This window comes from Taudactylus pleione, unplaced genomic scaffold, assembly GCF_031769625.1.
Source record: "Taudactylus pleione unplaced genomic scaffold, aTauple2 ptg000707l, whole genome shotgun sequence".
NCBI lineage: Eukaryota > Metazoa > Chordata > Amphibia > Anura > Myobatrachidae > Taudactylus > Taudactylus pleione.
This window is the reverse complement of record NW_028285109.1, coordinates 3,738,662-3,765,888: the sequence shown is the minus strand read 5'-3', so window position 1 is coordinate 3,765,888 and position 27,227 is coordinate 3,738,662. Positions and strand designations below refer to the sequence as shown.

General features: G+C 47.7%; 1 pseudogene; it reads right to left on the bottom strand.

Annotated features, from left to right (window-relative positions):
- Positions 1-25,606, bottom strand: LOC148477547 (uncharacterized; annotated as a pseudogene).
- Positions 25,607-27,227: the final 1,621 nt, after the last annotated feature.

Sequence of the window (27,227 nt, the reverse complement as noted above, 5' to 3'; positions counted from 1 at the left end):
TCAAAGAAGGCACAGGACGCCGAGCAACCCATTGGGAGACATTTGTCCTAATAATACCCGTCCAACAACCTAAAACCCATGGAATGGAAGGAATCCGGATGCAAGCTTAACAGCCTAAATGCGGATTCGATATCCACATTGGCCAAAGTGAGCCTGAACCAGAAACGCAAACCAGATCGAGAGCCTCATCAAAGGACTGATAGCGAACGCAACATACGTCCTCCGCAATGGCATCATTGACCAATTCCCCGGATGGGTGGGACAAGTGCTGTATAAGTCTGTAACTACCCAGGGTTTTCTTGGGTATAACCCCCACCGGGGAAAGAATAAGAACCAGCACCGGAGGCTCGTCAACCTCCTTCATCACCTTATCCTTAACAATTTGAGGGAGATCATAAGCAGAACAAAGATTCCTGGGAAACCCTGAACTCACCGACCCAGAAACTGGAAGTTGAAACCCTTCGGCAAACCCACTACGCAGAAATTCAGCATCACCCCATAATGGATACCATTCAAGCCACCTGGACATGGCAACCATATTGGGGACAGCGCTTTACCTAGGATCTGGGGACAACGCGCTTGGGGGTGGGCCCTGGAACAGCTGCCGTGGATCCTCCGCTGATTCTGGGGCAATCCTTACTGCGGTGGGCAGCATTGCAATGGATACAGATGTGACGAAAGCGACAACAGCCACCTATCGTGCAGTTGCCGTAATTGAAGGCGAGGCACTTCCCTTTTGCCTGAGGGGTACCAGGTGTCCTCCCGGGCAACGTTCCCCAGGTGGGCTGAGAAACCTCCATCCAAACTTCGACATCCTTTCAGCCCAGATCTAAATTGACTACCCTATCCTGTTTCCTGTGAAACTCTTCGTCATATTGACGCCATGCCGAACCCCGGGACAACCAGAACAGACCGTGTATCAAGTGGCAATAACAAATAACATTAAGGTATTCGGACGGTCTAGTCTTCAAGTAGCAGGCAGAAAAAGCACAAAAAAATGAGATCCAGGTAGAATAAAGACTTATAAGCTTCCACCCCTATGCCTCCTTTCTATTTTGCTGAAGCAGACTCTCTTTTGCCTTTTGCAGTGAGGGTGAACATGTCTACATAGTGACCCTTGCGAATGCACTTTCTAACGTGCGTGTGTAAGCCTCGAGTGACTTCCGTATTGGTGCAGTGCACCACATCAGATGAACCAGCCCCACCCTCCATGCTAGTACTACTCTCTGAAGACCTATCGCTAGAATGACGAAGTCTCCTTGCACAACGCCGCCACAATCACCTAGATCGCCTGTGCCGAACCCTGTGAGAACTATCGGCAGAACAGGATGTGGAACTGGAAGAGGAGTTAACATCAGAAGAACTATTGCACTCACCAGAAGGCACACCGGCCATGTTCCGGAGACCAGAATCTGCAATGGCGCCAACCACACGGGTTCCCGAGGTAGCTGGGTCGACAGTGCGAGCATGAGGGGTGACAAAGGGAGCGTCGTCCCCACTGTCAGCTGAAACAGATGATACAGAGGCAGAAACATGTGAATCCACATCGACCGTGACATTACCTGTATCCGCTATTGGGGCAAAGGAAAACGCAGAAGCAGGAGGGGCTTCGAGGGAAAGGCTGCATATATTCCCTAAATGCTGCAAGAGGGGACCTAACTACGCCCGCATCTTATTTGACACAGGTACAGACGAGGCCGCACCAGACGACCCCGCACCCCCCGAATGAGAAGACAGCAGGGGTGTAAGAGCACCTAATACTGCCACCAGCAGCCCCTCAATAGCCCCAGTATCTATAGCGGCAGCACCAGCATGGCTAGCCTGACCAGTTGTGCTTACATCATGACTAAGAGAGGGGAGGACAGGGGGGACCCCATGACATTAAGCAGACCTTGCTGCACTTGCCTCGCTCCCCTGTGACGGCAAGATGGCTGCTGGCTTCGCCCCCTGCCACTATGGAGTGAGCCGGCACCATGACAGGCTCCTGGCTCAATCTCCAATACCTTCGTTTTGTCCCCAGGCCGATTATATCCCCAGAGCGGGACTCAGCCGGGGTGATGGGGACTGGATCCAGATTAAGGTCACGCTGCACATGCCCGTGAGAGCGGCGCATGTGGGACTGCGCGATGGCTACAGAATCAGATGCGCCTGCCTCTCCGGAGCGCCGGGAGGACTGGCGCATCTGCTGGGCAGTGGCAAGAGGAACGGGGGACGGCGGTACCAACAGGGAGGAAAGGGCACACTGGTGGCGAGATATTTAGCGCCACAGAGCCAGACAGAATAGAGAGAAGACAGAATAGAGAGGGAAAGGAAAGATGTAGAATATGAAGGTAGGATAGAGATGCAAAGAATAAAAAGTAAACAAGAAGTAAAAAAATAGAAGAAAAACAAGCAGTAATAAAACCAGAGCTCTACAACCTGTGACTGCAAGCAGATCAAGGGCCTGATTCAGACCCGCTCGCTGCTGGAGGCAGTTCGCAGGTCTGATGGGTGGGTTTTTTTTTCCAGCCTGCTCGCAAAGCTGTGGGTGACCACCCACAGCTTGTGCGAGCAGCCTGGAGTCCGTCGCGATTATCGGGCTTGTGACAAGACCCTGTGGTAGGATCTCGGCTCCCGCAAGCCTCTAATAGAGCAGGAAGTTCACTACTGAGATCACTGTTGATGCCAGCAGGGCCGCCCACAAACGCCAGGCGTTCCTAAGGGAACGCCTGCGTTTGTGCAGCCACACCTACAAAACGGGGCGAGCTGTCACTCACCATCGACAGCCGCCCCGTCTTGTAGCGAGACCCGTACAGATGGAGCTGCCGGAACTGGTCTGAATCAGGCCCAAAGTTCAAAAGAGGCAGTATAACCTTACAGACCTACTCACACTCCTACTAACCACACCCCTTAACTCGGGATGTGCACTGGCCACTTTTCGTGTTTTGTGTTTTGGTTTTGGATCTGGATCTTTCTTTGTGTTTTGGATCTGGATTGGTTTTGCCAAAACCACCCTTCCGTGTTTTGGGTTCTGGGCTTTGTGTTTTGGATCTGTATTTTTTTCAAAAAAAGCATAAAAACAGCTAAAATCACAGAATTTGTGGGTTTTTCTGCTCCTATGCAATTATTAACCTCAATAACCTTAATTTTCACTCATTTCCAGTCTATTCTGAACACCTCACACCTCACAATAGTGTTTTTATGTCCAAAAGGTTGCACTGAGGTAGCTGGATGACTATGCTAAGCGACACGAGTGGGCAGCACAAACACGTGGCCCATCTAGGAGTGACACTGCAATGGCAGACAGGATGGCAGTTTGAAAAACTAGGCCCCAAACAGTACATAATGCAAAGAAAAAAAAGAGGTGCAAGATGGAATTGTCCTTGGGCCCTCCCACCCACCATTATGTTGTATAAACAGGACATGCACACTTTAGCAAACCAATCATTTCAGCACCAGGGTCTGCCACACGACTGTGGCTGAAATGATTGGTTCGTTTGGGCCCCCACAAAACATGCTGGCAATTAATCTGTCCCTGCACAAACTGGCTCTACGGAGGCAAGATGTCATCCTCATCCTCCTCATCCACCGATTCCACACCCTCTTCAGTGTTGTGTACATCCTCACAGAGTATTAATTCGTCCCCGCTGGAATTCACCACCTCAGGTCCCTCTGTACGTTCTGGAGGCGGGTCTCCCTAGAGCCAGTTTGTACAGGGGCCTCCAAATTGCCTCTTTTTCCTGCCAGTACAGGTACGGACTGTCTGACATGCCTACTTGGATGCTGTCACCGATGTAATCCTTTAACAGACAGACGCACACTTGTCGCTGCTGCTTTGAGGATGCAGGTGCAGCTACAGCCCACACAATTCACAAAGACAGAAATAAAAAGAAGAATTTTTTATTTTTTGTGGAGCGCACTTTGAGGGTTACACCACCCTTTAACAGACAGATGCACGCTTATCGTTGCTGCTTTGAATATGCAGGTGCGGCTACTGCGCATACATTTCCCACACAAACACAGAAAAAAAGATTATTTTATTTTGGTTGGAGCGCACTTTGGGGGTTACACCACCCTTTAACAGACAGATGCATGCTTGTCGCTGCTGCTTTGAGGATGCAGGTGCGGCTACAGCCCACACAATTCACAAAGATAGAAATAAAAAGAAGAATTTTTTATTTTTTGTGGAACGCGCTTTGAGGGTTACACCACCCTTTAACAGACAGACGCATGCTTGTCGCTGCTGCTTTGAGGATGCAGGTGTGGCTACTGCGCATATATTTCACAAACACAGAAAAAAAGATTATTTTATTTTGGTTGGAGCGCACTTTGGGGTTACACCACCCTTTAACAGACAGACACATGCTTGTCGCTGCTGCTTTGAGGATGCAGGTGTGGCTACTGCACATACATTTCACAAAGACAGATAAAAAAGAATAATTTATTTTTGGTGGAACACACTTTGAGGGTTACACCACCCTTTAACAGACAGACGCACACTTGTCGCTGCTGCTTTGAGGATGCAGGTGCGGCTACAGCCCACACAATTCACAAAGATAGAAATAAAAAGAAGAATTTTTTATTTTTTGTGGAACGCACTTTGAGGGTTACACCACCCTTTAACAGACAGACGCACGCTTGTCGCTGCTGCTTTGAGGATGCAGGTGTGGCTACTGCGCATATATTTCACAAACACAGAAAAAAAGATTATTTTATTTTGGTTGGAGCGCACTTTGGGGTTACACCACCCTTTAACAGACAGACACATGCTTGTCGCTGCTGCTTTGAGGATGCAGGTGTGGCTACTGCACATACATTTCACAAAGACAGATAAAAAAAAGAATAATTTATTTTTGGTGGAACACACTTTGAGGGTTACACCACCCTTTAACAGACAGACGCACACTTGTCGCTGCTGCTTTGAGGATGCAGGTGCGGCTACTGCGCATACATTTCACACACAAACACAGAAAAAAAGATTATTTTATTTTGGTTGGAGCGCACTTTGGGGGTTACACCACCCTTTAACAGACAGACGCACGCTTGTCGCTGCTGCTTTGAGGATGCAGGTGCGGCTACAGCCCACACAATTCACAAAGACAGAGATAAAAAGAAGAATTTTTTATTTTTTGTGGGACGCACTTTGAGGGTTGCACCACCCTTTAACAGACAGATGCACGCTTGTCGCTGCAGCTTTGAGGATGCAGGTGTGGCTACTGCGCATACATTTCACACACACAGAAAAAAAGATTATTTTATTTTGGTTGGAGCGCACTTTGGGGGTTACACCACCCTTTAACAGACAGACACACGCTTGTCGCTGCTGCTTTGAGGATGCAGGTGTGGCTACTGCACATACATTTCACAAAGACAGATAAAAAAAAGAATAGTTTATTTTTGGTGGAACACACTTTGAGGGTTACACCACCCTTTAACAGACAGACACACACTTGTCGCTGCTGCTTTGAGGATGCAGGTGCGGCTACTGCACATACATTTCCCACACAAACACAGAAAAAAAGATTATTTTATTTTGGTTGGAGCGCACTTTGGGGGTTACACCACCCTTTAACAGACAGACACACGCTTGTCGCTGCTGCTTTGAGGATGCAGGTGTGGCTACTGCACATACATTTCACAAAGACAGATAAAAAAAAGAATAGTTTATTTTTGGTGGAACACACTTTGAGGGTTACACCACCCTTTAACAGACAGACACACACTTGTCGCTGCTGCTTTGAGGATGCAGGTGCGGCTACAGCCCACACAATTCACAAAGACAGAAAAAAAAGAAGAATTTTTTATTTTTTGTGGAGCGCACTTTGACGGTTACACCACCCTTTGACAGACGCACGCTTGTCACTGCTGCTTTGAGGATGCAGGTGCGGCTACAGCCCACACAATTCACAAAGACAGAAAAAAAAGGAATTTTTTTTTCTGTGGAGCGCACTTTGAGGATTACACCACCCTTTAACAGACAGACGCACGCTTGTCGCTGCTGCTTTGAGGGTGCAGGTGCGGCTACAGCCCACACAATTCACAAAGACAGAAAAAAAAAGAATTTTTTATTTTTTGTGGAGCGCACTTTGGGGGTTACAGCAACCTTTAACGGACAAGCCATCCATCCCTATACTTATGACACAAGCGCACGCTTGGCGCTGCTCCTTTGTTGATGCACGTGCAGCCACAGTGCACACAATTCACAAACACAGAAAATAATTCCTCCACCATTCTGTTAGTGGTGACAGTATCATATGCATGACAGTAGACATGTCAGAAATTGACATTGTTGGCACGTCCTTCAGTCCGGACCAGATGTCCAAACCGGCCCTTGACTTATGACACAGGCGCATGCTTGCTGCTGCTGCTGTATTGATGCACGTCTGGCTACTGTGCATACATATAGCACACAAACACAGAAAAAAAAGAATTGTTTATTTTTTGTGGAGTGCACTTTGGGGGTTACATCACCCTTTAACAGACTTATGGTTCACAGGTGCATGCTTGGCACTGCTCCTTTGTTGATGCACATGCAGCCACAGTGCACACAATTCACAAACACAGAAAATATATTTTTTATTTTTTTTGGAGTGCACTTTGGGGGTTAAAGCACCCTTTAATGGTCAAGCCAGCCAGCCCTTTACTTATGACACAGACGCACGGTTGGCGTTACTTTGTTGATGTACGTGCGGCTACTGTGCACACAATTCACAAACAGAGAAAAAAAAATAATACATTTTTTTTGGAGTGCACTTTGGGGGAGCACCCCTGATGCACAGATCACCCCCTGGACAACACTACAGCACCCCTCTAGGACTACAGCCTCTATGGGACACTGCACAACACAGTCCAGCCAGCCCCTATAGACTTTGGAGTGGACACAGCCCATATGACTGTAACTGACTGCACAACACAGCCCAGCCAGCCCCTATGGACAACAGCAGCACAACACAGCCCAGCCAGCCCTAGCTCCCACCCTCCCTCTTCATTGTCCACAGCTGGAGTGAGAAATGGCGCCGAAGCGGGGACGTTTTATAGAATCCAAAACCCGCGAGATCCGGACGGCGGGATGATGATGTTTTGCCTCGATTTCAGATCTGAGTCAGGCGGGAAAAGTCGAGCCTGACTCGGATACGGCTCGGATCGGGGGGGCTCGGGGGGGTTCGGATTTCAGAAATCCGAACCCGCTCATCCCTACCCTTAACACAACACTCAACAATCCTTACCTAATGCCAACCCGCCCATCTTAAAACTAACACTCCCTTTCCTAACCTTATTAACTCCACGTATTCCTGCCTAGGGGTTTATATGCCCTCTGATGTATCCGAACCTCGGTTATTTATCATTAATGTTTATACAGTGAACGACCAACGATGCGCGTTACCGCATGAACAATAACGATATCTATGATCGTCCGTACATGCAGGCCAACTTGCACGATATCGCCAACTTTCCCTGTTCAGAGTTGTTGCAGGATGCCTTCACTGAAAGAAATCTTTCAAGTCGTTGGTAGTAGAGATCGTACCGTGTGTATGCAGCTTGTAGAAAGAGGCAAATATTTTACAGAATAGTTTTCATAATTTCGCTTATCTGTAAAGATCACCAACCACTGTAATAAAGAGCAGGAAACTCACACAAACATTCACCTCCCTTCAGCCTTATACCCTCATTTTTACTTAGCAGGGCCTGTGGATGCCTACCCTCCCGCTCCCGGCCCCCCGAAAAGGCAGGCAAGCCTCCCGGAATCCTGCGACCCTCCCTACCTCCCCCCAGAAAAAACTATAAATCCCCGCAGCGGGGGGGGCGGTGACGCGTTTTGCGCTGAATCGCATCATCGCGGCCCCGCCCCCTGCTTCACAATGCAGAAAATAACGTCATTGTGAAGAGGGGGCGGGGCCACGATGCCGGGGCCACGATGATGCGATTGTGCAGCTCCGCCCCCAATGTGCCGTCAATGGCCGGCTCCACACCCAACGTGACGTCACTGGTCGGCCCCGCCCACCGCTGTTAGCCGACAATCAGCTCCCTCCCGGAAGGCTGGAGCTGATTGTCGGCAAGTATGCCTCAGACCATGTCAGGGATAGTCATCAGACTGTGATAGTTTGCTGCCATAAATTTTTTTGTCCCCTAATGTCACTAGTTTTTCAATGTGATCGCCTCATTGTGATATTTGCCACCAATGGATTTTTGTTGACATTTTGACCAATGTTCTATCACATAATTCAGTGGTAATTCATGCCCAAACAATCTCCCTCCTCTGTACATATACACAAATATACCATTGATGTCAAATGTTTTACAAATGATGGTTGCATGTCATCGCACAGTATTTTGCAGTGATTACACAGCCACAACTATTTGATGGCGTTTTTCAAATGGCCTTCCCTAGCTCGTGTGGAACTATAACCCAATATGTCCTGCCAGCCAGAGGCGCACAGAGGCTGTCAGGGCTTTCTGAGACCTGTAGTTCCATAACTGCTAGAGAGCTACAGTGTTTTATTTTTCAACTTTGGATTACCCCTTGTTAACAAAATAACGGGTTTGGGAAGGGAAGGGACTATATTGTGTATTGAATGACTGTGACATCTTTCTCTAGCTATATGGGCTTTAGGGCCTGATTCAGAGATGGTTCACTTTATCTCCCTCCATGGCTAAGGGGTCTATTTACTAAGCTTTGTTAGGAGATAAAATGAACAGAGATAAGGTACCAGCTAATCAGCTCCTAACTGCTGTGTTTGAAAAATGACAGTTAGAAGCTGATTGGCTGGCACCTTATCTCTGTTCAATTTATCTCCTAACACAGCTTAGTAAATAGACCCCTTAGTAAATAGACCCCTTTATCTCTACAGACTCTGGGGTCTATTCATCATCATTTAGGGGTCTATTTACTAAGGTGTGTTAGGAGATAAAGTGAACGGCGATAAGGTACCAGCCAATCAGCTCCTAACTGCCATTTTTCAAACACAGCCTGTGACATGGCTGGTACCTTATCTTATCTCCGTTCACTTTATCTCCTAACACTCTGCCGGACGTCAGGGGTCTTGTGCGCATGAAAGTAGCAATGAAGCTGCTCGCGGGGACAGCTAATTTTCAGATCAGGTGTCTCCGCGCTAGAGCAATGATGAATTGGTCCTGTGTTCGCGGCGAGTTACAATATTAATTATCGGGGTCTGTTCGGACCCCGATAATTAGCATCATGAATGTTTGTACAGGTGATAACTTTCTATGAAGCTCTTACCTCTCTGTGTGTTAATAGCTAGTGGTATATCTTAAGCATCAGCTTTTGAAAGCCACCATTTATTTGAGGTATCATATATACTGTACATCTTGCAGGTTTGTAACATTAGTATATTGCTGTTCTCATATTATAATTTTTGTGTGTAGTTTGATCTTAGGGCCTGATTCAGACCCGCTCACGAGCGCACAGTGCTCGCATGCGGGACGATGGTCCCCCACTGATTGAGGTCACTGCGCATGCGCGAGACCCAACCAGTGACGGGCGCTCTGTCGCTACGGGTCTCGCACCAAAAAGCGGCGGCTGTCGATTGTGATTGACAACTCGCCCCGTTTTGGAGGCAGACGGGGGGTGGGTGGCCAAACTGAGGCGTTCTCGAAGGAATGCCTGCCGTTTGGGGGCGGCCTCAGTAGTGAGCTTCCGGCTCTATTAAATCTGGAAGCTTACTGGGGTTTGCGATGGACGAGACCCTACCACAAGGGTCTCGTCGCAAGCACGATGGTCGCGACCATCACCTGGCCGCTCGCAAAAACTGCGAGCTGCCGGGAGGCTGGCTCTGAAAAAAAAAATGCCGCCCTGATTCAGAGCGAGCGCTCTGAAAGAGCGTCCGGCTCTGAATCAGGCCCTTAGTTCATAGCGCTATTTGTATTTACATCTATTGTAGTGGTCATACAGCTCTCATATTATACCCTGCTTTACATTGTTGTACTGTATTTATGTATGATACACAGGGCACACATTGAATCTGGAAAGCATCCGGTTTCTATGGTAACTATGACACACTGGAGGGGAGCGCATTAGATGTATGCGACGCCGCTCTGACGTCCGTAGGCGGCTTCCTCCAGCCTGTGAGACACCTCTTATTTCATGTAAGCATGATATTTATTTACTTGTGCGTTACCTTGATAAAAGGGCTTCCATGCCTTGAAACGTCTCTATAATGGAATAGCACAATTTATATATTGCTAAATATTTCGAGTGTCGTCGCTTTTTTTCAACATTTCATTACATTATCCACGCGGAGGGCTCAGGAGCAGAAGAGACCTGACTTGGATCCGAAAACGAGGCAGAACATCATCACTCCCGCATTGGATTCTCACAGGTTTTATATCAGTGCTCGAAGTGTGCCGGTATGCAATGGTATGGCATACCGCATACCTCCCAACTTTTGGAGATGGGAAGGAGGGACAGCGTCCGAAAAAGGGGTGGGGGCTTCTGGAAAGGGGGCGAAGCCAAATGAAACTGGGGCGGAGCCTCGCGGCTTCCCCCCGTTTTCGGCACTATAGAGGGCGTGCCCAGCACTCTCCGAGATGCTGGGCAGCCCCCCAGGCTCTCCCTACGCTAGTGAACAGATGCCGTACGATGCACACGGCATCTGTTCACCTTCTGCACACCCGCTGCTCAGCTAGGCAGAGCAGCGGGTGTGCTCTCCCCAACTTCCCCCCCACCGCGGGACACTGCGGCCCTCAGGCGGGACAGCGGGACAGTCCCAGAAAAACGTGACTGTTCCACTAGAAGCGGGACAGTTGGGAGGTATGATACCACCACTTCCAGCACTGAACAATTTTTATTTTTTTTCAGCTTCCAGGGACAGGTGGAGAGCCTCTACCCGCTGCTTTCAGTCACTGCGTCTGTTCACAGGCTGTCTCAGGAGGACAGCCCCTAAAGCCAGATACAGAAACATAACTGGCTTTAGGGGCTGTGCTCCTGTGACAGCCTGTGAGCAGTCAGTGTGTGTCAGTCACTGTAAATGCCAGGCAGTGTGGCGCCGCCCGCCCAGCCGTCCCTGTCCCCCCGCCGGTGCATGTCCCCTGCCTAGGGCTGTTTCTCATGATCGGCGCCGTCCACCTCCTTGCTGCCATGGCCGGTACGAGGCCGCCACTCTCCGGCCCCGTAACGCAGTGTAGCCGGCGGCCGCCATCAAGGGGGGACTGTCGGGCCTGGAGTCCTTCGCCCGGAGAGAGCGGGGTCCCGGGTTTGAGCAGCGCAGATAAGCACCGGCAATCAGTAAGAAACATCGCCTCCATTGGGATGTCAAAAATGGCACTGACTGCAAGCCAATCAGAAGCGGCCACTCCTGATTGGCTGCCGGTCCGCGAGGTGTGGTTGACAACGCAGTTTCTTACTGACTGCTGGTGCATATCTGCACCGCTCCCACTCGGGTCCCCGACTCTCTCCGGCCCTTCTGAAGAAATGAGGAAGTCAGGTACTGCTCTGTGCCCCACCACCTAGTGCAGAGCCTTCCCTGTCCCCTCTCAAGCCAGCTTTCCCTGCCCCCCCAGTCCAGCCAACTGTCCCTGCTCTTCATTAAGGTCCAGCCTTCCATGCCCCCTGCCACAACCCCAGTCCAGCCTGCCCTGTGTTCTACCAGTCCAGCTTTCCTAGCCCTATGCCCCCAATGTCCATCCTTCCCTGCACCATTAAGGCTACTTTTGAAAACTAGTTTCAGGGAGATTTTAGATGGCACCACGTGCAGCGCAGCATACCGTCGTGGGGGCGTGACCAGCTCCGCCCAAGTGGCGTGTCTAGCTCACCTATGGGTGTAAATATTGCCACTCGGTGTGTCCTGTACCAAATTAAGTTATTTATGGCCAATGTTATAGGCAAATCAGTGCTGGTGGCTGACAGTCATAAAATATGCAGACAAACAAAAGTACAGCCCTGTCCACCACCGCCACATAACTGAACCTAAGAAAGATATATAGGCAGAATGTACTTATTTTAATAATTTGTGCTGAATTTCCTAATAAGAACCTTTTGGCCAATGGCTGCCATGAAAAAAAATCTGATACTCTAGGACATAAAATATTCTTTATGGATCCTGAAAAGTGGGACAGATCCTTTGCATGCTCCTTCCCAACACTCTAATTAAAATTCTTCAACCTTCAATTTATGATGCAGTATATAGCATTTTAGATGGCATTTGTTGTGATAACAGACACAAATGATCATATAACACATCTTCCTATAATTTGACACCCTAGACTCCCACTGACATAATCCCGATGCCAGCTTTCTAACAGGGTTAGGATACCGCCACTTGTCGGTGATGTATCCTAAAAAACCCCACCCTAACCCTCCCTGCTGCCTAAATCTAACATATCCTCCTAGTGCCTATACCTAACCTCCCACACCCTAAACCTAACGCTCCCACCTTAGTGCCTAGCCCTAACACTCCAACTAGTCCCAGTACTTACCATCGGGATGCCAGCATTGGGATTCTGACAGGTGTTAGTATTCCAGCGCCAGCATTCTAATCCTCAGCATCCCAACCTTCAGTAATATGATAGCATCATATCCATCCCCCCACCCCACATTAATAGATCCCCTCCATACACACATATTCATATTAATATCCCCTCCCCACATTCATGTGACTAAATCCCCTCCCCACATTCAGTTGAATAGGTCCCCTCCCCACATTCAGTTGAATTGATCCCTGCCCCACATTCAGTTGAATAGATGCCCTCCCCACTTTCACATGCATAGATCCCTTCCCCACTCTCACATGCATAGATCCCTTCCCCACTCTCACATGCATAAATCCCCTCCCCACTCTGACATGCATAAATCCCCTCCCCACTCTGACATGCATAGATCCCCTCCCCACTCTGACATGCATAGATCCCCTCCCCACTCTGACATGCATAGATCCCCTCCCCACTCTGACATCATAGATCCCCTCCCCTCTCTCACATTTTGCAGGAGTTGCTAGTGAGCTCTGAACACTCACAGTGTCATGCAGCTCCAGCGTCGGCTCCTCCATCCGTCCTCCATAGTCACCCAATCAGCAGTCTACACTGGCCAGTGTGAGAGCTAGGTGCAGGGGGAAGCTATGCCCTGGACTGCACACGTGACCCATGGAGGCCGTCCCCACCGCTGATGCAGCATCAGTGTGCCTGTGTGAATTGTAAACTACGCTGGCCACCCACCCCGCGGTGGCTGGCTTTTAAGTATCATGACGTCAGGAGTGCAGTGCTAGTGCCCGGAGGTGCCTCCCGGGACCGCCTCCCCCTGCACCCAGCTCACACACCGGCCAGTGTAGACTGCTGGGAGAGTGATTATGGAGGACGTACGGAGGAGCCGACGCTGGAGCTGTATGACACTGTGAGTATTGTTCAGAGCTCACTAGCAGGAGCCGCCCTCAGCATTTCCAGTTTCAGAGACCGGGAGATTAGTTATAATTTGCGGGGCTGCGGGAGGCTACATTAAAAATCGGGAGCCTCCCGCTAAAATCGGGAGGGTAGGCAAGCGGGGACCCTGCCTATGTTCTTAGTACCGAGGCCCACAATTTCTGATGGCAGCACTACTAGCTGCGGCCGGTAACAGCTGCCAGCCGCCACCATCCCCAGAGCCCCAGAGCGTGCATTGCGTCCTGGCCGATAACAGATGCCACCCCCATGGGCCACCATAGCTTGCACTGCTGTCGCAGCCCCCCACCCCCCACGCTCAGCTTCACTCGGTTGGGTGATGTACTGCCCTTCCCTGTCAGTCCTGACCCCTGATAGAAGCAGCGGTAAGGTGGCTCTTGCCGCAGCCTAAGAATGAATATACTTTAGTACATTGCTTTATACTAGTAGCGTGTACAGTGGGCCTGATTCAGCACAGATAGCAACTGCAACAGTGTACGCAGACAGCCGATTGTTGCGTACTGCGCATGTACCGTAGTGCGCAACAGCAGCTTTGTGATAACGTGGACTACGGAAAGCCATAGAGTGAGTGACAGGTAGTCAGCGTTTGGGGGTGGTGACAGGGGAGTGGTCAGAGAAACACGGCGTGCCTGTCCATTTAAACACCGTTGCATGGGCATGCATAAATTAGCTACTGCGACAGCATACACAGCTTGTGTACTCACTGCGTGCAACAAGGTTAGCAATTTCTGAGTAAGGTCAGACCTTCTGTAATTGTGCATGAGGGGCTGATGTACCCTATGTATATGCAGCACGGTATTACGGATGTGAGATAGGGGTAGTGGGTATCTCTATGCTGGCTGTGTGACAGCTTTGCGATTGCAAACGTTAGCATATTTTTGCAGCAGACCTGCGTGTGCAATCGCAATGGCAATCTGTAGTGACTCAGGCCAAGTGCAGGTGCAAACGGTGAGAGATGACAGGATGGATGCATGACACACCCCCATTTTGAGTTGCCACACCCTTCATGACACATAGATATGCCCCTCATTATGCATGGCCATGCCCAATTTTTTTGTGCATCCCCATACCTCCACTTCAAATTTCCCACTTCGACCACTGTTTTATATTGTATATACAGTAAGTGTATGCTATGCTCCGTCCAGGGGGCTGTGTTGTTCAATCCAGGGGCGTGCAGAGGTGTGCTGTGCTCTGTCCAGGGGGTGTGTTGTACAATTCAGAGGTGTGCAGGGTGTACTGTGGGCCTGATTCAGAGCCTCTCTTAAGTGGCGGCTCGTTCGCTCTGAGCGATGTTCACACAACTGCGCATGCGTATGGGTCATAATGCGCATGCGCAAAACAGTCATTGCAGTCGGAAATCGTGCACTCATAAAACAGCGAGGGGCTGCTAATTTGATTGACAGAATGTACCGTTTGTGGTAACAGGGGAAGGTGATTGAAAATGGGGGAGTGGAGATCCGAACGCAGGCGTGCCAAATGGTCAAAAGGGCATTTAATGGGAGTGCATAATTAGTAAAGGAGCGTCATCGACCACGTCACTCGGTTGTCTTTTAGTCTAAACTGCTCGCAGTGATTGCGGTTAGAAAAACCTACCACAACCACTGCGAGCAGTTCAGGTGCCTTTCGATGTTCCCGATTAATCTAATAAATACCGGAGATGACGTGTGATGTGAACGGCAAAGGGGCGTCTTTACAAAATAGCGAGTGCATTTTTCGAACGCTCGCTCAGACATAGAGGCATCAACACACCGCAAAGAGCAAGCGCTCAATTTAAATATATGGCCCCTTTTTTAGAACGACCGTCCGCAAATAGCGTCTGGCTCTGAATCAGGTCCTGTGCTCCGTTCAGGGGGATGTGTTGCCCATCCAGGGGAGTGCAGGGGTTTGCTGTGCTCCGTCCAGGGGTCTGTGTTGTCCATCCAGGGGTGTGCTGTGCTGTCCTGTCCATCAAGGGTTGCTGTCCTGTCCATCAAGGGTTGTGCTGTACATCCAGTGTGCTGTTCATCCAGTGTGCTGTCCATCCAGGGGTGTGCTGTGCTGTCCATCCAGGGGTGTGCTGTGCTGTAGATCAAGGGGTGTGCTGTCCAGGGGTGTTCTGTCCATCCAGTGTGCTGTCCATCCAGGGGTGTGCAACAAAGGTGTGCTGTGCTCCGCCCAGGGGCTGTGTTGTACAATTCAGGGGTGTGCAGGGGTGTGCTGTGCTCCATTCAGTGGGCTGTGTTGCCCATCCAGGGGTGTGCAGGGGTTTGCTGTGCTCCATCCAGGGGGCTGTGTTGTCCATCAAGGGGTGTGCTGTCTAGGGGTGTGCTGTCCATCCAGGGGTGTGCTGTCCATCCAGGGGCTGTAAAAAAGTCAAAAAGGTGATTTATTTTTGTGCTGTACCCCGGTGTACCCATATAAGCACTGTGACGCTGCTGGCCATACCCCAGTGTATGTTCCATACCCCAGTATATCCATATAAGCACTGTGATGCTGCAGTCCATGCCTCAGTGTATGATTCCGTACCCCAGTGTATCCGTATAAGCACTGTGACACTGCAGGTCATACTCCAGTGTATGGTTCTATATCCCAGTGTATCCTTATAAACAGTGTGACGCTGCAGGCCGTACCCCAGTGTATGCTTCCGTACCCCAGTGTATTCATATAAGCTCTGTGATGCTGCAGGCTGTACCCCAGTGTATCCATATAGGTACTGTAACGCTGCTGGCCGTACCCCAGTGTATCCAGATTCCATATACTGTAAGTACTGTGACGCTGCTGGCTGTGTATCCATACAAATATTGTGACGCTGCAAGCCGTACCCCAGTGTATCCATACAAGTACTGTGACGCTGCAGGCCGTACCCCAGTGTATCCATGTAAGCACTGTGATGCTGCAGGCCGTACCTCAGTGTCATACCTTCATCATAGGGATTGTTATGTTACACTAATTCACATTAGCAGCCCCACCTAGTGGTCAGGATAGCAGCAGTTTAAATCTGATCTATTTTGTCCTTAATATTCCATAGCAGTCTAGCAATACATTCTGGGCTAAAGGAACTGTAAGCAGCCATTTTCCTTTTCACATGGTCCCAGACAGTCATCATTACATATGCTCAACCTGGTACAGCATCCGATGGTGAGTTCTAAGCTTCAACTGTGCCATAGATCTGCTAGCCAGTTATATTATGCATGTTAGCTGTACTATGTGACACTACAGTCTATACTTTGCATACTCAGTTCTTCAGATCACATCTGACTGGATTATTGGAAGATAGAGTATTGGTTATGCTGGCTGCTCCCAATTTGTCAGACACTTAGTGCGGGACAGTACACCCAGTGTATCCATGTAAGCACTGTGCGTTTGTGCAGTGCATTTCTGCGGCTGCTGTGAAGCTTACCTTTCTGTTTGTTTGTATCATACTGTATTTATTTCAACTAAAATCACAAATAGGTATACTTGCAAAATACTCTTATGCCATTTTTCAAACTTGATTTGTAGATACCAACCTGGTGAGTTTGGCTTTCCTTGATTATAACAGCCATGTTTGGTCAGATGCAACTCAAGCACCAAATGGAGAGGTTATTTTATGATGGTATCTGGAGATGTTCTCAATCCTCCCCTCCCAGCCTTCCTATACATAATCCCAGAAGCACAATGATATGAGATGTTTAGTACCAGACTTTAAATCCCTTTGCCCCCTTCCTGTTCAGAGCTTCCATTTTGTGTGGTGCCACATAACAACCACCTGTTCAAGAATCAAAATTGGCAGGTGTGACACCGGCATTACTCCCGTCGGTGGGAGGGCCCAAGGACAATTCTGTCTTGCACATCTTTTCTTTGCATTATGAGCTGTTTAGGGCATTGCTGTCTTTTTTTGTAGATGACAAATATTATTGTTATAGTTTATTAAACTGCCATTCTGTCTGCCACTGCAGTGCCATTCTCTTTCCTAGATGTGCCATGTTGTTAATTGAACTGCCACAGCCGCTGAAGTCTTTGACATGCAGTTGCTGAATTCCAAAAATGTCCAGAAATGTTTATGGCCACAGACAGCATCCCCTGCATGCCCCTATCAGTTTTTTTTTAAATGCGAACCACCAAAGAGCTCAACTGGGGCAAGGACTGATGTGAATGATTGAAATATTTTTTATAAATGCCTCCCCTCCTCCCTCATAAATTTGCTTCGGAATCTAAAACTTTAATTAAATTTACTATGAATTAACCCTTCCTTTCCCTGCTGTCAACTACATACATATTCCAACTCCTTCAGGCCTCAGTCTTGATTAATAAAAAACATGTGTTTCCTGATGTGCCATTTTGGAAGTTGAACTGAGACAGCCGCTGATATCTTCGACATGCGGTTGTTGAATGCCAAAAATGTCCACAAATTTTTATGGCCACAGTCAACATCCCCTATATGCCCCTTTCATTTAAAAAAAAAATCTGAACCATCGAGTTGATTGGGTGGGCAAAACATTTTCAAATTTACCCATTTTTTTTTCATTGTTTCCCCCCCCTCTACCCCAAATGGTTGCCCCAGGACCCTGGTGAATTGATTGGCTGTTATAAATAATAGTTCCGCTCAATAAATGCCTGACTCCTTTGTATGTAGGTGACTCTAAGCGGAATAACTGGATAATGTAGATGGTGGGTGTCTTGCGAGAGAATAGAAATATGAGCAGCAGCACAGAGCATCTTCCTGCCAGGATGTGTGCAATAAAGTACAAATACGTTTAATACAAAAATGATATTGGTCACATACATACATATTTACATGGTACATAACGTGCGTAAAGCAGGCTGAGGTAACCTGAGGCACGCCACCCGTTGTTGACAAACAACTTCCAGGAAGTTCGGCAAACAGCCCGGATGCTGGGAGTTGTAATTCAGCTGGAGAGCTACAGGCTGCTTTCCTCTAATGTAAGCAGCATTCTGCTCATTCATTCAGTATTATCATCTGCAGTTCTCATTCCAACCTGCTGTCACAGTTGGTGCTAGTGAGTTACCTGTCTCAGGTGATGAACTGGAATCACTGGAGGCCGGCTGGACTGGAACCATGGGTAACATAAATAGCTCTTTTAATATAAGAAGTGAATAGCAGTGAGAACTGCCTACGGTGATGAGTGACTGGAACTGGAAACTTGAAACGTTGGAGTGAGACCACAAGGAAATTGGAGGGACCGGACTGGGACTGGCTGGTAGGCTGACTGAGCTGGTCGGGGTACCAGTAGATGAGCTTGCAGATGGATGGTAGCACGGAAGCTACTTGGTGCAGCTAATGAGCCATGAGGTGAGTGGACTTGGAGGAACCAGACTGGGACTGGTAGGGAGGCTGACTGAGCTGGTCGGGTTACTAGTAGATGGGCTTGCAGACGGATGGTAGCGTGGAAGTTACTTGTTGTGGCTTGGGAAGCCATGGGTAGACGTTGGTAGCTGGGTGGCTACGTGGAGCGGCTGGATAGCCATGGGTAGACACTGGTAGCTGGATGGCTACGTGGAGTGGCTGAATAGCCGTGTGTAGACGTTGGTAGCTGGGTGGCTACGTGGAGCGGCTGGATAGCCGTGGGTAGACGCTGGTAGCTGGATGGCTACGTGGAGCGTCTGGACAGCCGTGCGTAGACGCTGGTAGCTGGATGGCTACGTGGAGCGGCTGGATAGCCGTGGGTGGATGCTGGTAGCTGGGTGGCTACATGGAGCGGCTGGATAGCCGTGCGTGGATGCTGGTAGCTGGGTGGCTACGTGGAGCGGCCGGATAGCCGTGGGTAGACGCTGGTAGCTGGGTGGCTACGTGGAGCAGCTGGATAGCCGTGGGTGGACGCTGGTAGCTGGATGGCTACGTGGAGCGGCTGGATAGCCGTGGGAGAAGCTGGTAGCGTGGAAGCTACTTGGAGCGGCTTGAGAGCCGTAGGTGAGAGAAGCTACTTGGTGCGGCCTGGGAGCCGTGTGGAGAAGCTGGTAGTGTGGAAGTTACTTGGAGTGGCCTGGGAGCCATAGGTGAGAGATGGTAGCGTGGAAGCTAATTGGTGTGGCCTGGGAGCCGTGTCTAGAAGCTGGTAGCGTGGAAGCTACTTGGAGCGGCTTGGGAGCCGTAGGTGAGAGATGGTAGCGTGGAAGCTACTTGGTGTGGCCTGGGAGCCGTGTGGAGAAGCTGGTAGCGTGGAAGCTACTTGGAGCGGCCTGGGAGCCATAGGTGAGAGATGGTAGTGTGGAAGCTACTTCATGCGGCCTGGGAGCCGTGTGGAGAACCTGGTAGCGTGGAAGCTACTTGGAGTGGCCTGGGAACCGTAGGTGAGAGGCTGGTAGCGTGGATAGCTGAATGCAGCAGGCTTACAGATAGCACTGGTCTAGGAACCAGCAGGAGCCTGGGACACACTGGTACTCAGAGGTACAGCTATAGCACAAGTTGTACACCACGGGATGTAATGAGATGTTCAAGCACTGAGTGCTATTAGAGGAGGATCTATATACCTAGAGTCTGGCAGCGATTGGTGGACACAGACAGGTGGTCTGGCAGTGGCATACTGAGTAGAGCAAGGTACAACATGCAGAGGGAGTAATCATCTCTGCAGCCCTTGAGAATCAGGACCTCACCTGTGATTTCAATTAAGACTAGCAATGCTTACAGACAGAGCAGGGTCCAGGTGATTAATCAGTGTGGGAAGGAGAGCAGTCTGCACACACAGAGATGTCACAGCCAGCATGATTCAGCCAGAGCAGATGTCCCAGGAGAATTACAAACACAGATCCATGGAGCAGCTGGCAGAGGTAAGTCACAAAAGGTAAAAACTAGCCAGGATTGTGACACCTGCTGTTTAATAAATTCTTGTTCTCCCTTCGGGCCCATCATCCTCTGCACCTCCTCTACCTCCTTACAGCAATAGATGAGTCCTGGCTCAAGTCACCCAGGTTTATTCACACTTCCCACGTCTTCTCTTCAGCCTCACTCACCTATTCCAGTCCAAACCAACCCTCAGGCGTGATGGTTTGCACCGGAGAAATCAGAATGGATGAAGTGGCACCTCCTAAGCCTCCCAGAGTGGATTGGATGTTATCCAGCCGGTTAGTCAGTTCTTGGCAGAACTGTACCACCTGACCCTGTGCCATCTCTTGGTGTTCTAGGTGAGCAACAAGATCAGGTGTAAACCCAGCAGCTTGTGTTTGGTTCTCGGCTAGATCCATAGGGCCTATGGATCTAACCGAGAATCAAACACAAGCTGCTGGGTTTACACCTGATCTTGTTGCTCACCTAGAACACCAAGAGGTGGCACAGGGTCAGGTGGTACAGTTCCGCCAAGAACTGACTAACCGGCTGGATAACATCCAATCCACTCTGGGAGGCTTAGGAGGTGCCACTTCATCCATTCCGATTTCTCCGGTTCCAGTTTCCTTGGTGGCACCTCGTCTGCACATTACTACTCCTGCAAAATTTCATGGGAACCCCAAAAATTGCAGTTCCCATTGCAATTGCTAGTTCATGTACGCACACTGTGATGCATACGCAATGTGAATTAATCGACCAATTGCGAGCATATTAACAACTGCGTTCCTTGCTAAATCAGGACCCCAGTCCGTTCTATACAGTTCCTATATCTGGTAAACAAGTCTCCCATAACATCTTGCACACCAGTCTGTTTTTTACCACTGAGACTTGTTCTTACAGTCACCATCAGTTCTAGCCGATACATCGAACCATCGTTCTCATCCGATGCTTCCAACATTGGACTCATATCAATTAAGGGCCTGATTCAGAGCCGGATGCTATTTGCGGAAGGTCGTTCCAAAAAAGGGGCCATATATTTAAATTGAGCGCTCGCTCTTTGCGGTTTGTTGATGCCTCTATGGCTGAGCGAGCGAACGAAAAATGCGCTCGCTATTTTGTAAAGACACCCCTTTTCCGTTCGCATCACACGTCATCTCCGGTATTTATTAGATTAATCGGGTACATCGAAAGGCATCTGAACTGCTCGCAGTGCTTGTGGTAGGTTTTACTTACCGCAATCACTGCGAGCAGTTCAGGCTAAAAGACAACCAAGTGATGTGGTCGATGATGCTCCTTTACTAATTATGCACTCCCATTAAACGCCCTTTTGACTGTTAGGCACGCCTGCATTTGGTTCTCCACTCCCCCGTTTTCAAGCACCTTCCCCTGTTACCACCCACAAATGGTACATTCTGCCAATCAAATTAGCAGCCCCTCGCTGTTTTGCTAGCGCACGATTTCCGACCGCAATGACTGGTTTGCGCATGCGCATTATGACCCATATGCATGCGCAATTGTGCGAACATCGCTCAGAGCGAACGAGCGGCCGCTTACGAGCGGCTCTGAATCAGGCCCTAAGTTCCTTAATTCATCAACATTGGTCCCAACCGATCAAGTTCATCAATTTATCAACATCAGACTCTTATCAATTAAGTTTCTCAATTCATCAACATCGATCCCAACCGATCAAATTAATCAATTCTTCAACATCGGATTCAAATCCATCAAGTTCTTCAAATCATCAACATCGGTCTCAAACAGATCCAGCTCTCAATCCAGCATCATCAGTCCCAATCCAATTCTGCTCATTCATTCAGTATTATCATATCCAGTTCTCATTCCAACCTGCTGTTTAATAAAGACATTGGGCCTGATTCAGAGCCACTCGTAAGCGGCAGCTCGTTCGCTCCGAGCGATGTTTGCCCAACTGCGCATGCGTACGGATCGTTATACGCATACGCGAACCAGTCAGTGCGGCCGAAATTCATGTGTTCGCAAAATAGCGAATGCCTGCTATTTTGAGTGACAGAATGAGGCGTATGTGGGTGGTAACAGGGGAAGGTGCTTGAAAACGGGGAGTGGAAATCCGATCGCAGGCGTGCTTAAAGGTCAAAACGGGCGTTTTAAGGGAGTGCATAATTAATCCAGCAGCGTCATTGACCACGTCACTTGTTTTTTTTAACTCAGAACTGCTCGCAAAATAGTGGTTGAAAAAACCAGCCCCAAGAATAGCGAGCAGTTCATACGCTGGTCGATGTACTCGATTAATCTAATAAATAGCGGACATGACGTATGGTGCGTGTGGCCAGGGGGCGTATTTTTCAAATTTACGTTCGCATGTTTTGCTCGCTCGTTCAGACTTAGAGGAGTGAACAGTCCGCAAAGTGCGAACGGTTAATTTGAATAGCCACCCCTTTTTAGAAAATGAACGACCGCAAATAGTGAACGGCTCTGAATGAGGGCCATTGTACTCTTGTTCTTGCTTTTGGGACCATCATCCTCTGCATCTCCTCCACCTCCTCACAGCAATGAGTCCTGGCTCAAGTCACCCATGTTTATTCACACCTCCCAAGTCTTCTCTTTAGCCTCCCTCGCCTATTCCTGCCCAAACCAGCCCTCAGGCGTGACATAACTTAACCAATAGCAATCGGTCATCTGATCTGTAGTCAATAGCAGCAAATGGAATAGTATAACAGTGTGTTTCTGGTAATATAATGAGAAAGTGGACTGATTGATGACACACCCAGAGAAGGCAGCAATTTTGCACGTTAACACACACACACACACACATATGTATATATACAAACATGCACATGTGATCACAATGTCACACAACAAGTGGCTGGGGAGCAATGGAAACAGGCACCCCACAAGGTGGAAAAGGGTAGGGAGCTGCCTTCTAGGGTGCCATGAGGCAGCATCTGTGCCACCCCCTTTGCCTTGCACTCTGGGCAGCGGCACTGGTTGAACACCCCTTGCTACAGTAATGGGCTAAGCACATATTCAGTTTATTAATTTGCAATGTATACCTCAGTGAGATATGTGTAACACTGGGAAGGTGATATCAGCGCAGAAGAGAGCATTGAAAAGCGCAAATGCGTATTTATTTTTCAATACTCACCCGTGTTTTGCTACTGCAGTTCCAAATTTTCAAGTGGACATCCGTCAGTATAGACAGGCAGTTGGGGATCCCACAAAATGTTAGGGTGATGAGGCTTCCTACCCCTGGATCACGGTATGCAAAACACTACTCCTGTTCTTAATTTTCCTTCCAGCCAGCTGGGGAGATGATGAAAACTCAACACACACTTGTGATGAATCCACTCAGCTCTCAGAGGCACATCCTCTTTGAGCTGTCTTTTATAAGTTCAGAAAACTGCTGTCTCAAACATTTGCCAAAAATGGTTTGACAGAAAAGAATACATATGATTGATTTCACAAGTACATAGGATGTATCAATGCGTCTTCAGTATGTCTTTTTTTTCACAGTGTCCAGACTTAGTATCCTATTCTGGGATCCTTCAGCTGCTGTTGTCTTGTAACATGCTCGTTCAGTATAATGCTGGCTTAATCTCATGATATTTGTGTAAAGGAAAATGGCTTTTTCTGATAAATCATACAGTATGTTTTAAATAAACACTATAAATTATTATCGACTCTCACAATCCCCTCTTTTTATTAAAACATACTATCTTTCCCTTACTGGAGTCATGGCTTTCATAGTAACTATATTACTTCCATAGGCACCCTATGCAAGTAGATGCAAGCATCATTCATCACTAGAATACCAAAAATCCTGGCGCATCTTTCCCTAGAAAGAGGGGTTTCTTCCAACATCAGTACTACAGAAAACACATTTCTTCTCAGGTGTGATCAATGTAATTCTTTCACACGCTGAACACTTTTCCCACTCGGAGGCACTCTTCTTATGTGTGACAAAGAGAGTCCCTTTATAAGAGATGCTTTATTTACCATTTTCCTAAAATTATAAGATAAATAGCAATTCCACAAAATGAGCAAAATTAATACAATGATTATAACGATTACTGGATGAATGAGACCACTAAACATCCTTTTGACTGAAAGTGAGTTACATGTGAACACATCCCACCAATGGTGCTGTAAATTATCTTTTAATTGTGTGGCTACTTCCACCAATTTCTCTGCTTCTACAATTGTCTGCATTTGTGCATGATGGGTAGAATAGTTTACTTTCTGTAAGTGTTGAGCAAGTTTTTCTGTATTATTAATGGCATTAATGATACTTTGGAGATTAACTGTAAGGTTATGGGAAGGTATCTCAGTCACCTGAAATTCAAACTGTACATCTTCTTGTCTCTTCGCATAGAACACATAAGTAGTGTTCTTCCACCTGAGGTGTGTAACGTTAAATAAGCATCCAGAAAAAGGATTTGGTAAATTATAGAGGGAAGTTGTATTCATATCATATGTGACTAGGCATACAACTTGAGGCTCTACCTCTATAAACATATCCACCTCTTTATCATGCAATTCCCAGTTGCAAACACTGGTTGGGTGTTCTAACTTACAAGGCTCATATAGCTGTGTCTGCTGAGGATATACTAATCCATCATCAGTATCAGAACATAGGGATAAGTCATGTGTCCTGTTACTGGTGTCTATGTGTCTACCTCTCATCTGGGGAGTCCACAACTGAGTCCCTCCAGTAGTTGTCCACAAGGGGACTGGTAAGATGAAGTACTTACACATAACCTGTTTCTGTGTGACATTATACACATGAATTTCACCCGTGCAAAAGTTGTCAGTACACAGCATCTTCTTTCCCTGAACTTGTATCCATAACAAAGAAGATATATTAAACATCCTTCTGTATGCTTGTTTGTTACCTGTCATTAACTGTGTTTGTGCTTTACCCTTTTGCATAATTTGATGCATGGTTCTGAGGGAACATTCAGTCCAATTAAGCAGTTCAGAAACATTTGTTGACAGGTAAAGTGTGTTAAACAATGTGCTATTGAACACCTGTAAATATTCATTATCCCAAGATATACTGGCCTGTAATGGGGTAAATACTGTAGGCATCCATATAGCTTGCATTGTAACTAATCTTCTCATATCTTCTCCTGCATTACTCATTTTGCTGGCTAAAGTTTCTATATCTATACTATTAAGCAACCCTATACCTGTACCTGATGCTCCTAACAATGTATCATACCATTATCTCTTTTGTCTGCTATAGCATTTTGGATCTGGGGGGAAAGAGATATTAAATCTTAATATAGTGGTTTGTCTTTGGGTACCCACATTTACACAAGTGGAGGGAACTTTAACTAGTGAGTCATTCCTTATAGTGGGCTTGCTATTTAGGACATACATCCTTGTCATTATTACTGAATTATTTGGTAATTGCATGGTATTAGTGCAAACTAGCACTACATCTCTTTCTATAGTTGTTGGGCTTCCTATGGGTATACCAGGGTCCGTACTATTGACACATTGAATACCCTGTGCCCACATTTTCTTAAATCCTTTATAGCCCATAAACTTATCAGTACAACACTTAATTTTTATTCCACTTATGATAGTAATATTATCATGCTCCCTTGGTGCGCAATAGAGATGCCTTATATTATATTGTCCCAAACTTTTTACATATATCAAACCTCCTGACCAGGTTACATTAAATCTGTGTAACTGGTAAGTCTGGTTACCATAGACTACCCTTGAGTCTCTATTTGTCCTCCTGTTGTCCCCTAGTGTGTTTACAATACCTTAGACTAAGTATAGCCAACATTATCACACAAAAAGGATTCATGATGGTGGTTCAATCTTGACCGTCAACTTCTTGCAATGTGAGGTGTGTATCCATGTGCTCTTTCCTCCAATTTTCACTGAAGTTGGTGTAGTCAACAGAACCTGATATGGACCATCAAATCTTGTCTCCAGAGACTTTCTGAGGTGTTTCTTAGTGTATACCCAATCGCCCGGTTCCAATGAATGTACACCAGGTACTGCTTCTGGGTCTGGAAGGGAGGAGAAAACTAAAGAATGGATGTTATTCACTTGACTACAAAGAGTAGCTACATAGTCTGTTAAATCTGCATGATTGTGCTGCAACTGTTGGGGGAAATAACACCCTGTCTTAGGAGGACCTAAGAATAATATCTCATAAGGTGACAACTTATGTTTCTTACTGGGGGTGGTTCTTACTGAATATAAAGCTATGGGCAGACAGTCCACCCATGTCTTGCCTGTCTGTGCCATCATCTTTTGTATCTTTAGTTTGAGGGTACCATTTAATCTCTCTACACGCCCACTGGCCTGAGGCCTATAAGGGGTGTGAAAGGCTTGTTCAATGCCCATATCCTTCATGATATGTGGCATAATTTCTCCTGTAAAGTGTGATCCTCTATCAGACTCTATAGTTTCTGGTATACCATATCTGCAAATTACTTCACTTATTAATTTCTTAGCTGTTGTTTTTGCAATGGCTTTAGCAACTGGCCAGGCCTCTGGCCAATTAGAGAAGAGGTCTGTACAAACGAGGGCGTACTCATATGTCCCCACCCTAGGCAACTGAATATAGTCTATCTGCAGTCTCTGAAACGGGTATAATGGCTTTGGTGTATGTTTCTGTGGTACTTTTACTGTCTGTCCTGGATTGTGTTTCCCACACACCTAGCATGATGCTACGTACGCTGTAGCTGCTGCATTAAAGCCTGGTGCTATCCAGTGCTGGAGGACCGTGTTTACCATGGCCTCCTTTGAATTATGCACTAGACTGTGGGCCAGCTGGGTCATCAGGGGATATAAGGCCCTGGGGAGACACCACCTGGTGGCTTTAGCCCAATGCATATTAACACAGGTGGCTCCCTCTTTTTCCCAGCCTCTCTTTTCGCCTTCTGTGGCTTGTTCTTGAAACTGGTGTAAAGCCTGTATGTCCAAGGGATCTTTCTTTGTGTCTGTTTCTATACCATAGAGGGCTGGGATAGGTAACAGGGCAGCTTGCTTAGCCGCAGCATCTGCTTTGGCATTCCCCTTGGCCTCAGCTGTTTTCTCCTTGGTGTGTGCTTGCACCTTAAAAATGGCTACTCTACTTGGAAGCTGTAAGGCTGCAAACAACGATCTAATGAGCTCA